This window comes from Lycorma delicatula, chromosome 13 (genome assembly GCF_047948215.1).
Source record: "Lycorma delicatula isolate Av1 chromosome 13, ASM4794821v1, whole genome shotgun sequence".
Lineage (NCBI taxonomy): Eukaryota > Metazoa > Arthropoda > Insecta > Hemiptera > Fulgoridae > Lycorma > Lycorma delicatula.
In genome coordinates, this window is record NC_134467.1 from 50699868 (window position 1) to 50712766 (window position 12899).

General features: G+C 31.2%; 1 protein-coding gene across 9 annotated transcripts in view; it reads left to right on the forward strand.

Annotated features, from left to right (window-relative positions):
- Positions 1 to 997: 997 nt before the first annotated feature.
- LOC142333639 (uncharacterized) overlaps positions 998 to 12899 on the forward strand; it is a 61841-nt gene continuing 49939 nt past the window's right edge. For 5 of the 9 annotated variants that reach the window (XM_075380994.1, XM_075380995.1, XM_075380987.1 and 2 more), the window contains exon 1: positions 998 to 1108. The gene's annotated coding sequence lies outside the window, so the exon portion shown is untranslated. Of the gene's footprint in view, positions 1113 to 10253; positions 10383 to 12159; positions 12306 to 12899 lie in introns of all 9 variants that reach the window. The other 4 variants (XM_075380991.1, XM_075380989.1, XM_075380990.1 and 1 more) reach the window with 4 other exon arrangements.

Here is a 12899-nt window from a genome sequence, read left to right on the forward strand (position 1 = left end):
CATACGCATTTAATAACGTCTTGCGGAACCTGTTAGCGAGCCCGACACTGCTCAGGCGCCCGTAAATGGGGTTCCTCCACCTCTTTAAAAAAAAAGCCTGTTGGATTAGTGGGCGTCCATCTGCATCAGTTAGGTTAGGTTAGACCAAAAAAAGAATCGGGATGGGCTAGTGGTTAACTAGTCATCGCAAATCAGCTGATTTCGAAGTCGAGAGTTCTAAGGTTCAAATCCTAGTAAAAGTAGTTACTTTTATACGGATTTGAATACCAGATCGTGTTCACCAGTGCTATTTGACGTTTGGGTTTCAATTAACCGCACATCTCAGGAATGCTCGACCTGAGACTATACGAGACTACGCTTCATTTACATTCATACATATCATCTTCAATTATTCTCTGAAGTAATATCATACGATGGTTCCGGAGACTTAACAGAAAAAAGAAAGATCAGAAAAAGAGAGAGATGGTTTAGTGGTGAACTCCTGCTAGACAACTAATTTCTTATAAAATATTAAAAGTATGTTTTTAAAATATATATATATTTGAATATATATTTCGGTTTGTTGTTACAGAAGTATGTATTTTCAAATTAATATCATCTCCGACCGTCATGGGCAAACATATATAAAGTAATTAAAAATGATTACGGGTTGTTTAATTTATTAACGAAAATTTTATTTGAATTTTTATGTGTAACTACTACGATTTTGTGGGACGTAAACTTTTATGTTTAACAAAAGAATTATCATTATTAAATTCCGGCTTATTATTAATTTTTTTATAAATAACTATCACTTCTAAGAATTTTATGAATATCTCAGTAATTTTTTTATTTTTATTTTAAACCAGTTTAGCTGTTCCGTGAATTAAAAATTATATAATTAATCTGTAGAGCAATATCATATGTAATAATATTTTTTAACGATATATCGATATATATACATATATTGAAGTTATGACGATATATCGTATGTACTGAAGTTTACAACTGCATTTGTTGGCGTCATCATTGATCAACGATGCCAAGTGTGTGATTAATGTGAAACCGTTGTTAAGGACAGGACTATATTTCAATATTAATTTGTTGGTGTTCATTTTTGTTTATCTGAGTAAGTAAGTAATTTTATATCATATTTAAGTTTCAGTTTTTTGTATTGATGATATTGTGGGCTTTAACAGGTGACGTAAATTCATTTGAGTTCGTTGTAAAATCGTTTATTTAAACATGTTAAAAAATTCATATGTCTGTTTTTAATTAGTAATTTTCTTTCTATTTATTGAAAATTATATTTATTTTCTGATACTAATGAAAAAGAACAATTGATAGTTGACAGTTTTGTAATAGACTTTTGAAGCTTTCAATTATGTTACAATTAGTGGAAAACAGATCAGTTAAATGATATGATAATTCCTAGCAAGTGTCAGTCGTTTTATTAGTGTCATGTAAAAACTCGCTAAAATAAACGGAGATAGGTTACAAATAACTATTGTGACTGAACAAAGGAAGAAACCAATCTTCACAATTAAGTACATATATACCATCTTAATAATCACGCAAACTATCGATTCTATTAAAAAATCTCTGAAATTAACATCTCACAAAAATAATAATTATAAATAGTTTGTGAAACAAATAATACATTAACATTGTACAAAAATATTGTACTCCTTAACCTTATTCAAGCTCTCAGAAGTCTATATTGGATTTTCATAGGCAAGAGTGTTTTTATTCCTTTAAGCAGATGATAGACCTTTTGCAAATGTATCTGTTGCCTGTTTTTGAGATTGAATGCTTCGTTGCTTTCAGGTGGTGAAAGCAACGAAGCATAATCCTCACGTAATTGCATCTAGTTTTGATTTATTGTGAAACATTGGTTTATTTTTAAGTTAAATGGCACTCTGATTATCTGTTAAGAGAGTTGGCTTTTAAGTGACATCAGGTGTACCAACTTCCTTTAATCATATGTCAAGCCAAACCAACTATTTGTTTGCCTCTGTTGTAGCAACATATGCAGCTTCCATAGAAATTTCTGCAATTTACTTTTTCTCACGACTAATCTACCACAGTATTTAAGGAGAGTTTCATTAGTCAGTCTTCGAATGACTTGTCACCAATATAATCGGCATCACTTATGCCTCAATTGTGTAATGTTCACCATTGGAAATTAGAGGAGAGTTTCTGGGTTCTCATTTGGAAAGATTAAGGTTTACAGTTGCTAAACCCATAATGCTACAAAAGCCAGTCTTTGGCTGGTCCATCTCTATAAATTTGCCTGTTAGTAATATTTATCCCAAGATAATTTTACACTTCATCTGATTTTAATTCAAATCAAGAATTTAACTTTGTGATTAGGCTCATGATCGTTGAGGAAGAACCTGTAATAAATCATCAACATAAAAAAACACCACAATTTCTTTACTGTGGTTCATACAAAGATCTACCTTCTTGATCACACTGCTATAAGAAATGTGTTAAGCATTTATACAAACACTTATAAACTTGTTTAAGAGTATATAAACTTTTTAATAATTTATACCCGTTTTGTGTTGGCGTTAATACATAAGTACCCATTCGTGTTTAGTTGTCCGTTGAGGAAAGCAGTCTTCACATCATGAGCAAGCTAAAATTTTTCCTGACCGTCTAAGTGGGAAACAGGGCTGAAATTGTCAAAATAATCTCTGGATGTTGACTATAGCACTTAGCAGCTAGTCTTGCTTTATACTTTATGATGCATTCAAATCAGTCTTGACATTACATACCCATTGTTTATCCACCACTCCACAATCTTGAGGTTTCTCTAGCTGTCGCATTTGATTTTGCTGAGAATTTATTTTTCACTTTCTTCCATTCAGAAGCTCTGTCGCTCTCTGTACCCTCTTGATAGTTTGAAAATGTTAGATGGAGAAGAAAAAAATATTCCTCCTCCTGATACCTGGTTAATTAAATGGTATCTGTACTTGTTATCTGTTGCTGATGGATGAAGAATAAAATTTTCATCTGTTGATTTCTCTAAAGGAATCAACTCATCTTCTAGCTTCTGGTATATCAGTAAAGTCTTTACTTAGTATGTAAGAAAAATTATGAATTTTAAATTCTTGTAATGTTTCCAGTCTGAATTTAAGATCCCTGCAGACAACCTTTTACTTGTCTGGAAAATAAACTTTATAACCGCAGTCTGGATATCCAACCTTTAATAATTTTGTATCAAATTTTCTTCTTTTGTTGTCCAGAATCCTAGCAAAACATTCAGTTCCAACATTTCTGTGATTGGTATTCACTTCCCTTTATAGAAACAATTTAACAGAGGCCTTTCCTTTCGTCGGTGCTGTTCTATTTAATGTATATGTAGCAGAAAGGACTGCTTCATACTTCACCCGTAAGTGGAGTGCGGAATGGAACCACAATCTTGCCACCTCACAAACTATTATGTTTTCTCTCTCAGTTACTCCGGATTGTTGTGGAGTATAAGATACTATTGTAAAATGTTAACACTTCCATTAGTTTTTCCAAGCCTGATTCAACTGCAGCACAGTGTTTGTTATTAGATGGTCATTCATTTGATTTATGGCCCTTTAACTTATATTTGCCACAAATAAGTCCCCACTAAAAATTTTTAGAGAGGTGGCCTAATTTTTCACAAGAAAAATATTTCTTGTCATTGTGATTAGCCTTAGCATGACTTCCTTTCTAGAATTAGATCTAGAAGTACGCTTCCTGGGTTGAGAATTGACCTTGAGTTAAAGATGTTTCATGGCCTTTTAATCTCAGTTCATAATTTAAAAGTTGTTCCTGCAGTTTAGACCATGTCTTATTTTCTGTTGGCAAGTCATGCCATGTGATGTAAATGGGGTAAAATTCTTGAGGCAATATTTGTAAAAGCTCTACACACATATTGTTTTGCCTAAGAGTGTCATTTCATTTGAAGTTCATTGTACATGGCAAGAGGAATGTCAGATTTCTTTTAATTTCAACCATACTTCGTGGGCAGTGATGCAACTAGCCACCCTAAAAAAATTTGTTTAGAGAAAGAATAATTCTTTTCTCTTCTTATTACTCTTTAAATAAATATAAGTTCTATATGTATCTAATACAATGATTTTTGAAAAATTATTATGATGTACCCATCAACAAAAACGAAACAGGAGAAGGTTGCTACATTTTATAGCAATATCTATTATCAAGTAGACTCTAACAAATGCATAAATAAAAATGATACGATTTAAATTATAATTTTCAATTAATATTAAATAATCAGATATCTTACCATATCTGATGGGGGCACCGCATGACTATTAAATTACACATTAAATTACACTTGTATGCCTATTAAATTACATATACATATTTTTGAAAGTACATAAAATTCTATTTCACCAACAACTGATTCATTTTTTTTTTTTATTGCTATTGAATTATTATTTATTGTAACTTTTTCTTTACAATCAGAGGTTAATAATTATTAATAAAGCAATGTATTTAAATTTCAAAAAAAAAGTCTGAGATGAAGTCTGATTCAAACTGATGTGCCTTCTCCTTGTAAGGCCCAGATATTTAATTAATTAAAATGTTATTTGGCTATAATTCTTGAACCAATGACAATAAGTACCATTCTTATGATATATCGTTGAAAAGCTCTCAATGAGGGCTTATTACTGCACTAAAGAAAGTCCAAAATCTTTTTTTTTTTTGGATTTTGAGCTTTTTTTAGACAGGTGATCCAGTCGATTGCAATCAAAAGGGGAGTGCACAACTAGATGTTACAACAGTCCTAAATCCAAAATTTCAACATGTGAGACACATGTGTACACATACGTATGTACAGATGGCATGCCGAAACTAGTCAAAATGGATATTTCCATTGAAATCTGAAAACCGAAATTTTTTGCAATCACAATTCTTCCTTTACTTTTACAAGGAATTAAAAAAATAAAAATCACATTCATTACTACGTTTCAAAGAATCAGTGAACCAAGGGCCATGTCACATGGCTTCACAGAGAGATTTAATGTGAGCCACATAATATGGAGTCATGAGTTGATATTATTCGCCTGTTCTTGTGTTCTTATCTTTTCCATTGAGAAAACTTGCTTGCATCAATATCAAATATAACCTTATTCAAGCGACCACAAAACATCAATAAAGAACAATCATTAAGGAATTATAAGAGAGCTGTGTGTGAGAGGTGTATAAGACTCAACAGTATTTTTATATTTACATATTTTTTTTATTATGGATATTTATTTTAATGGGCCTGTATTACTTTTATGAAGCTCTGCCTCTTATTAAAAATATTAAATTAGAGGTTGAATAGGATAATGTAGCAAAAATGATATACTTTTCTTTACCACATCACATGAGCACGGTAAACTTTTTAATCTTTTTTTTTGTGTTTGGTCAGCTTTGGAAAATGAAGCAATATTTTATTCATTTCTATTTCTTCTGTGTATTTTCTCTACTGGTTTTCCTACATTTCTTCATTCTTTTGCTTTATTTTTGCCTTCTTCCTTCTAACCATATGTTTTTTCTTTTTTCTACTTTTCTTCGAAATGTGTACCGGTTTTCTGAACATTTTCTATAATATACTATTTGCTTCAGATATTTTGATTTCATTTACAACCACTGAAATCTGTTGATTTACATTCTTTTTTCTGTAAATGTGGTTGTAAATCTGTTTTATGAGATTGATAAAAAGATTTGGCTCTAATTTTTCTGATGGAATTGACATTTTCCTGGTTTTATTGTATTTGTAAATGCCTTTATTACTTCTTAATTTGCATCCATTTTGTTGTATTATTACTGGTTCTAGAATCTTTTTAGTTTTTACTTTGTATTTTTCTATTGAATTTATTTTATTCAATTTCAAACCGCAGATGCATCTGATGCAAATCCTCTGGTTTCATTACTGTATTTTAGCGCCTGATTTTGGCATCTACCGAGATGTTCTTTTTGTTGAAAATATCTTTTGTTAGTCGATGGCATTTTATTTTTCTGTTTGCGTTTGGTTTTTTTATCTAAATCATTTATTTGGATTATTTCTGCCATATATTTCATTTTTTTTAACTTATTGATTTTTCCATATTTTATTTTTACTCGGGGGAATCTTGGTTGGTCATTGTACCTTTTTCAAAGAAATTTTTAGCCTTATTTACCCTGCAAATTATTTCAGGTGGTTTAGTTGTTCTGCTGCCTTTTCGAGTTTCTTCAAAAAAATTGTAATATTGTCAGCAAAGGCTAAGCAGTTAATTTCAATTCCTTTCAGTATCAGAACCGCTTATTTTTAGCGGTGTCTTCCAACCTTTTCACCTTCTTTTCCCGTACTTTTATTATTTTCTCTAGGACACAGATAAAAACAATCGATGCTAAACCACTCCCTTGTCTTACTTCTGGCATTTCTCATTTGAATTTTACTTGTGATTTTGTGTTTGGAAGAGACCGGTTTAGTAATGTTAATTGTTTTGGGATCAACACCCAATTCTTCTAGGATGTTAAATAACAAAGCTATAGATTGAGTTATATGCCTTTTTGAAATCTATAAAGAGAGTTACTTAGTTTTTATGCCTTGTCATTTTTCTGCACGTGATCTTACTTTTCTGAATCCTTCATATTCTCCCAGTCGTTAAGTATATGAATAATTCAATTCTATTTTGAAAGGATTTTGTTTGTCAAAGATAAGGGGGAAATCCCTTTGTCGTTATTTACTTTTGTTTCATCGTATTTGTGTAGTAGTAGATATATTAAATGCATTTTTCCAATATTGTGGGATTTTTTCCAGTTTCCATATCTCTTCTAGCAAGGCCTTCAGTCTTTTTCTTTGTTGTTTTCACAATTCTTTCTGTAATTTTGCTGCGGTCAAGCTATCACTTGTTACCGTGTTATTTAATTTCTGGCTGATTTTGTCTATTTTCATTTAACTATTTTTGGATTTTTCATTTCAAGTTACTAGATTTTGCGATTGAAACCTTACGTCGGGTTCTCGGTAGTTTAATAATTTTTCAAAGTACTTGCTAGAATTTTGCCATGGTCTTTGTTGTTACGGCCTAATTTTCTATTTTTACCCTAAAGCAAAGGCCGGGTGATTGGTATTTAGTAAGTTTTTAAATTTTTGTAAGTGTAAATTTTAAACTGTATTTATTTATTTAATTAAAACAAACTCGCATTAAACCCACGAATACAAAATCATATTAAAAAAAAAAAACATAAGTACCTAACAAAATTACGATTCATAAGTTAGAATTTCTTTTCATAAGCTATTAAGTACATAGTAAAGGTAGCCTAGTAATAGGTAATCTATGAGAAACAATTGAACCGTGGAAATATTGAAAATTTTGCCTAAGCATCTAGTTATTAATATATGTAAGTCAAAAAGCTGCAATAAATTAGAATAGTCAAATAACTACCAAAAATTTTAGTAGCAAATTCCTTATCAAAGATGATTCGATTCTTGTTATTTTTAACTAATTTAAATTACGAATAAAGTTATGATCGGTAATGCGCATAGATTCACAGATTTTTATAGGCAGCATATCCAAGAAAGATTCTATGCGGTATTTGTAGTAATTTTAATTGCAAATCAGCAAAAGGTCCTCAGACAACACAGCCGTAATTTAATACTATATAAATGCACGACCTAAAATTCTGTATAGTTAATATTTCTAAAATTTGAAGAGAATCTCTTAATAAAATTTACCATCTTTAGTGACGTAGATACAGTATAACAAGTTATTCACTGAAAGATAACTTACTGTCAAAACATATAGCTAAGTCTTTAATAGGAGATACGTTTTGTATTGCAGTATTATTTTATATTATTCAGTCGCATAATTATATCGACATTTGCAAATCTTTCAAATTGAATATGAAATCAACTTTTTTTAAATAAGAAGAAATACCATTTAAAAACTAAACGCATCGTTTTTTGCACAAAGTTAAAGTCGATTGGAAGTAATTGAATTTCAATTAGATTTGTAATAGGCTTAGACAATTTCATAAGTGAATAGCGTATGAATAAACTAATGTTATTTATAAACACTATGAAAATTGGAGAATCCAAATGCGATGCGCATTCCTTGTCTTACTCCACATCTAACATCTAACATAAATAGGCTTAGAGATAAAATTATCAATTTTAGTGTAGGAAATTATGTATCCAAGACAACAATTTATTATTAAATCCACACACAGGTAGTTTTTTAATAAGTAATTTGGTATTAACTACATCAAACGCACAACGAAAATCGGTATAAATTGCATCGAGATAATTATACCATCATTTAGTGCATCAACAGTATATTCCATATATACATACAAGTTTGTTTGTGTAGATTTACCTTCCAAAAAAACCATGTTGTTCAAGAACTATATAAATTTCTTTATGCAGTCTGATTTTCATTCAAATTAACTTATCTAAGAGCTTGGCGAAAAACTTGCATTTGCCGAGGGCAATAATTATTTATCTGAATGTCACAATTTTAAATAATGGGCGTATGTAACAAATTTTTCAAACGCTAGCAAAAACAACAGCGTTTAAAGAGCTTAGTTAAAAACCGTACAAAAAGGATTACATAAGAGGATGAATATATTCTGGGCCAAAGACTTATAATTATGTCAAACGGTCTCTTCAACATCATTATCGGTTAAAATAATATTTAACTGCAGCGATCGTTACAGTTAAATGTAATTTTAGTTAAGGAAAAATCATTCTTAGTATAGACATTCCCAAATTTTTTAGCGAAAAAGTTATACAATTTCAGTGCCCTTATTAGCATACTCATTTAAAAAAGCGTACAAGATGGATAAGATGTGTTGTCATTTTTGTTAACAAATCTAAAAAAAAGTGTGCATTTTTTGAGTCCATCTTTGAATCGCTATAAAATCAAAACCGGTCTAGATAAAAATTTTCTACATTTGGAGGTAGATTAAACGATTTGTTTCTCGATAATTATAATTAAGATTTAGATTAAGATCATTCAAAAGTACAGCCGCAACTAGTAGTCGAGCGTGTAACCTGTTTGTCGCTATAACGACTAGCGAGTAAGAACTTAATGAACTCATCAGACTGAAGACCGTCATCGCAATTAATTTGTACTAATAGACAGAGACATAATATCAATATATTGTAATCAATATTAAGATGTACCTGCTCACAGAGACTGTTTCTTCATTCTTCATATATTGCCACAATTTTAAATCGGTTACGATCCTCACCGTAAAATGCAAATTAATTCGACTCTACAAATAACAATTTTTACAAAATTAATGCCTGATATTAATGGAGATTTCTTTTTTCTACGCATAATGTTAACCGAAATGTGATGTTTTTACTTAAAACGACCTGTAAGCTTAAATAGTAGTAGTTTTGGGCTAAATTGTAATTACAATTATCGAGAAACAATCGTTTAATCTACTTCCAAAAGTAGAAAATCTTTATCTCTATCGGTTTGGATTTTGTAGCGATTCAAAGTTAACGTTCTCAAAAAAAGTGCAAAACCTCCTCTTTTCATGCTACTAATTTTCAAACTAATGATTGTAACTAAAATCGGCTGAATCCAGTTAGAGCAAAAATAATTGCAGTTTCTGATAATACCGTCGTTTTTACCGTGCGGTTTTTTTTTGCAACCGAGATGCAATATGTGACCACTGTAATACATAGTTGAATTACTCGGCAAAAATTTCTATATCACGATCATTATCGGATTTCGATCAGGCATGGTAAAATTGCATTTCCACGTTCCAGATAAAAGTTTCAAGCTTACGTGGCGACATAAAAAATAAATAAATATAAATTAGAATCGTACTGTCATTCATAAAATGTTGAATCTTACAAAATTTATATTTTTACGATTCGGTATGTATCGATCAGATATAACATTATAATTAATCTTAGGTAACGTTACCTCTAAAAGTAAATTATATTTATCGCTATGAAAAATTTCACCGTAAATAATATTAACATTAATATTTGTAAGATTAGAAAAAACCGAATCGTGAGAATTATCGCAACAGTTGAACAAATTATTCGGTTGAAAATAATGCAATTTGGACGATAAAATTTGGCGTAAAACATTTTCTAGATTTTACCATACAAAAACCGGAACCTTAAAGTCACCTAATAATAATAATAATAATAATTTGACTGCGGCTGCACTGTTAACGTATGCGGTAAGGGAATTAGAGTTACAATTTATTTTATAAGTTCTACAGAAAATCATAAACGTATTTACTTTGTAGCATTAAATTATTGTTTTTTATTACAGCGTAAATATTTTGTACGACTGAAAGAAGAACCGCTTGACATTATGAACGGTGAAATCGAAAAAGATTCTTTAGCGATCGAAGAGAGGAACTTAGTTAAATCGGAAAATTTACAAGTTGAAAATGATGCGGTAAGAGCGTTAGATTTTGTATACAGTGGAACACCGATTATCCAGATGGACCTTGCAAGGCCAAATGTGGATAATTTATAAGAGGTTTATTATATATATGTTGCACGTATCGTTCTATATTTAGTGGAAAAAATTAAAATTAAAAAAAAAGTAAACGTATTTCAGTGAAATTAAGAAGAAATTTGGAACGTATGTACAACGTAAGAAAAAAGAGATGTAGTAATGCGGTACAAAAAATACAGTTTGTAGAAATTTGCTTTTATAATTACGATAAATAAATTAAATTATTATATATAAACGAATTGCAAAAAAGACAGTTAAAAAACTCAGTGTAATAAAGATCGATAAAAAAAATTCCTATCGAAGCAAAGATTTGTTTCAATAGTTTAAATTTTTCAAATAATGTACTAACTTTTTTTAACTTGCCTAGTCTGGATTTAAGCAGTCCAGTTAGTTGGACATCTGGAAAATTGGCGTCCCGCTGTATTATCTTTTCATTATAATTATCTAATATGTAAATTTTGGATTACGTACATACAGTTCTTTTCAACTCATATATTTAGCCCACCAGGCCGGTCTAGCGGTTAACTTATGATAAATCAGTGGTTTAACTGCTGATTTTCAATGTCAAAGGTTCTCAGGTTCAAATCCTAGTAAAAGTTAGTCGCTATTATACAAATTTCATAACTAAACCGAGGATACCGATATACTTTGGCGGTCGGGGTTCATTTAAGCGTACGTCTCAGGAACGGTACGCCTGAGTGTACAAGACTTCACATTATTTATATCGTCCTCATCTCATTGGACCGTGGGGATAGCTTTATTATTCGCCGGTTTAACAAACTGCAGTCTAATTTGTGTTCGGTTAAACACAAGACATCTTGTTTATCTTGCCGCTTCAACAGCATCATTTTTCCTACCTTACCGCATACTGCGTGAATTTCATTTTTATTTTATTTTTTAAAAAAAATATTACACCTGTATTTGCTGACGTTGCCCGTAAGTCAATATTTCCCCCACTCAACCCGGAGCAAGTTGAGGGGCGATAAGTGTAAATACAGTAACCGTTCTTTTAACAGATTACTAGTTTCTAAAAGACTCATGACAGTGCTTAGCGGTGTATTCATGATTACGGTTTTTTACTTTTTTACAATTTCTCTGTCCGTACCTAATATGTAACCGGTTTCTGACTCTGAAATAACTTACGCCGTAATGTCAAAGCGTGCTCTTTTTATTCTAATAAACTGAATGAAGTTAAGTCCTCCTTTCGAGTAAACTTTAATCGGTCGCTAAATTTTTTTGCTGGTGCGTATACTTCTCTGAATCTGTTAACAAGGTAGTCGATAATCGGTTTTATTTATTTTTTTAGACGGATTAGTATCATCATCGGTAAAATGAATCAAATGCGACAGAAGTTTGACACTTTTGGATAAAATTTTTCTACATCCAAGAATTGTAAAAAGAGGCTTGTTTGTATAATAACTTTCAATTTGCGGCTTCCAAGTGATTCCCGATTGCATTTATATACGGCTGCAAACAAAAGCATCTCATAATTATCAGTCTGTTTACACAGGTGAAACCTCAAAAACCGGTTTAGTATTTATTTTTTACGGTATACATTTTAATAGTATATTACAGATTAGTCATAAAGATGTATAAAAAAAATACTATCGAGTTAGGAGCTCAAAACTCGTAGAAGAATATTATTGTGTTCAGCCTATGATTTATTCTATTTTTTAAATTTAAACGAATAAGAATTTGGATCTTATTTTTACAGAAAATGATGGCATCCGTAAACAATTCATCGATCGATGAAGTTCCGTTAAATATATCGATCGAAGTTAAAACAGAATTAAAAGAAAGCGTTCCTGAAGAAACAGATGTTTATTCTTACATATTAATGAACAGTCGGAATTTGATCGCGTAAGTAAAAGATAATATAGTTTTTAATCGGTTTTTATGTGCGGCCTCCTGTTTTTCGTATCTTCTCTGATTACATTTTGTGCGTATTAATTCGAATGCAGATGTTATTTATTAACTTTATTTCCTGTGCGATGTGTGATGTCCCTTTCTTTATTCTCGATCGCTTGGTGTACCCGATTTGACATCGATTTAACTACGGTACTACGCATGTTTGTGGTTTTTTCATCGTGAAATCATATCGACTATTTCTCGAACGAGATCGATTTTTGCGGTACGATCCGCTTTTGAGAGTTGTTTTTTGAATATTTCCAAAAAAATTTCAGTCGGGTTTAAGTACGGGAAGTCGCCCGGCTACAGGAAGAATGAAAATTGTTCCGGTTTTTTGGCTGTATGGCGCGGCAACAAATCTTTTGTCGCCTTGTCAGAATTTTTTTGAAGTCGTATCGCGACCCTTATCTTCAGAATCTTGATGCGTACGTAATTTTCAACGTGCCGTGTAGTAGAAGTAATCGACAAAGACCTTAAACCGTGAAACAATCCCGAAAAATTTTTTACGATCGTTAGGTACGAGCCGGCGATGTATTTTCATATTAT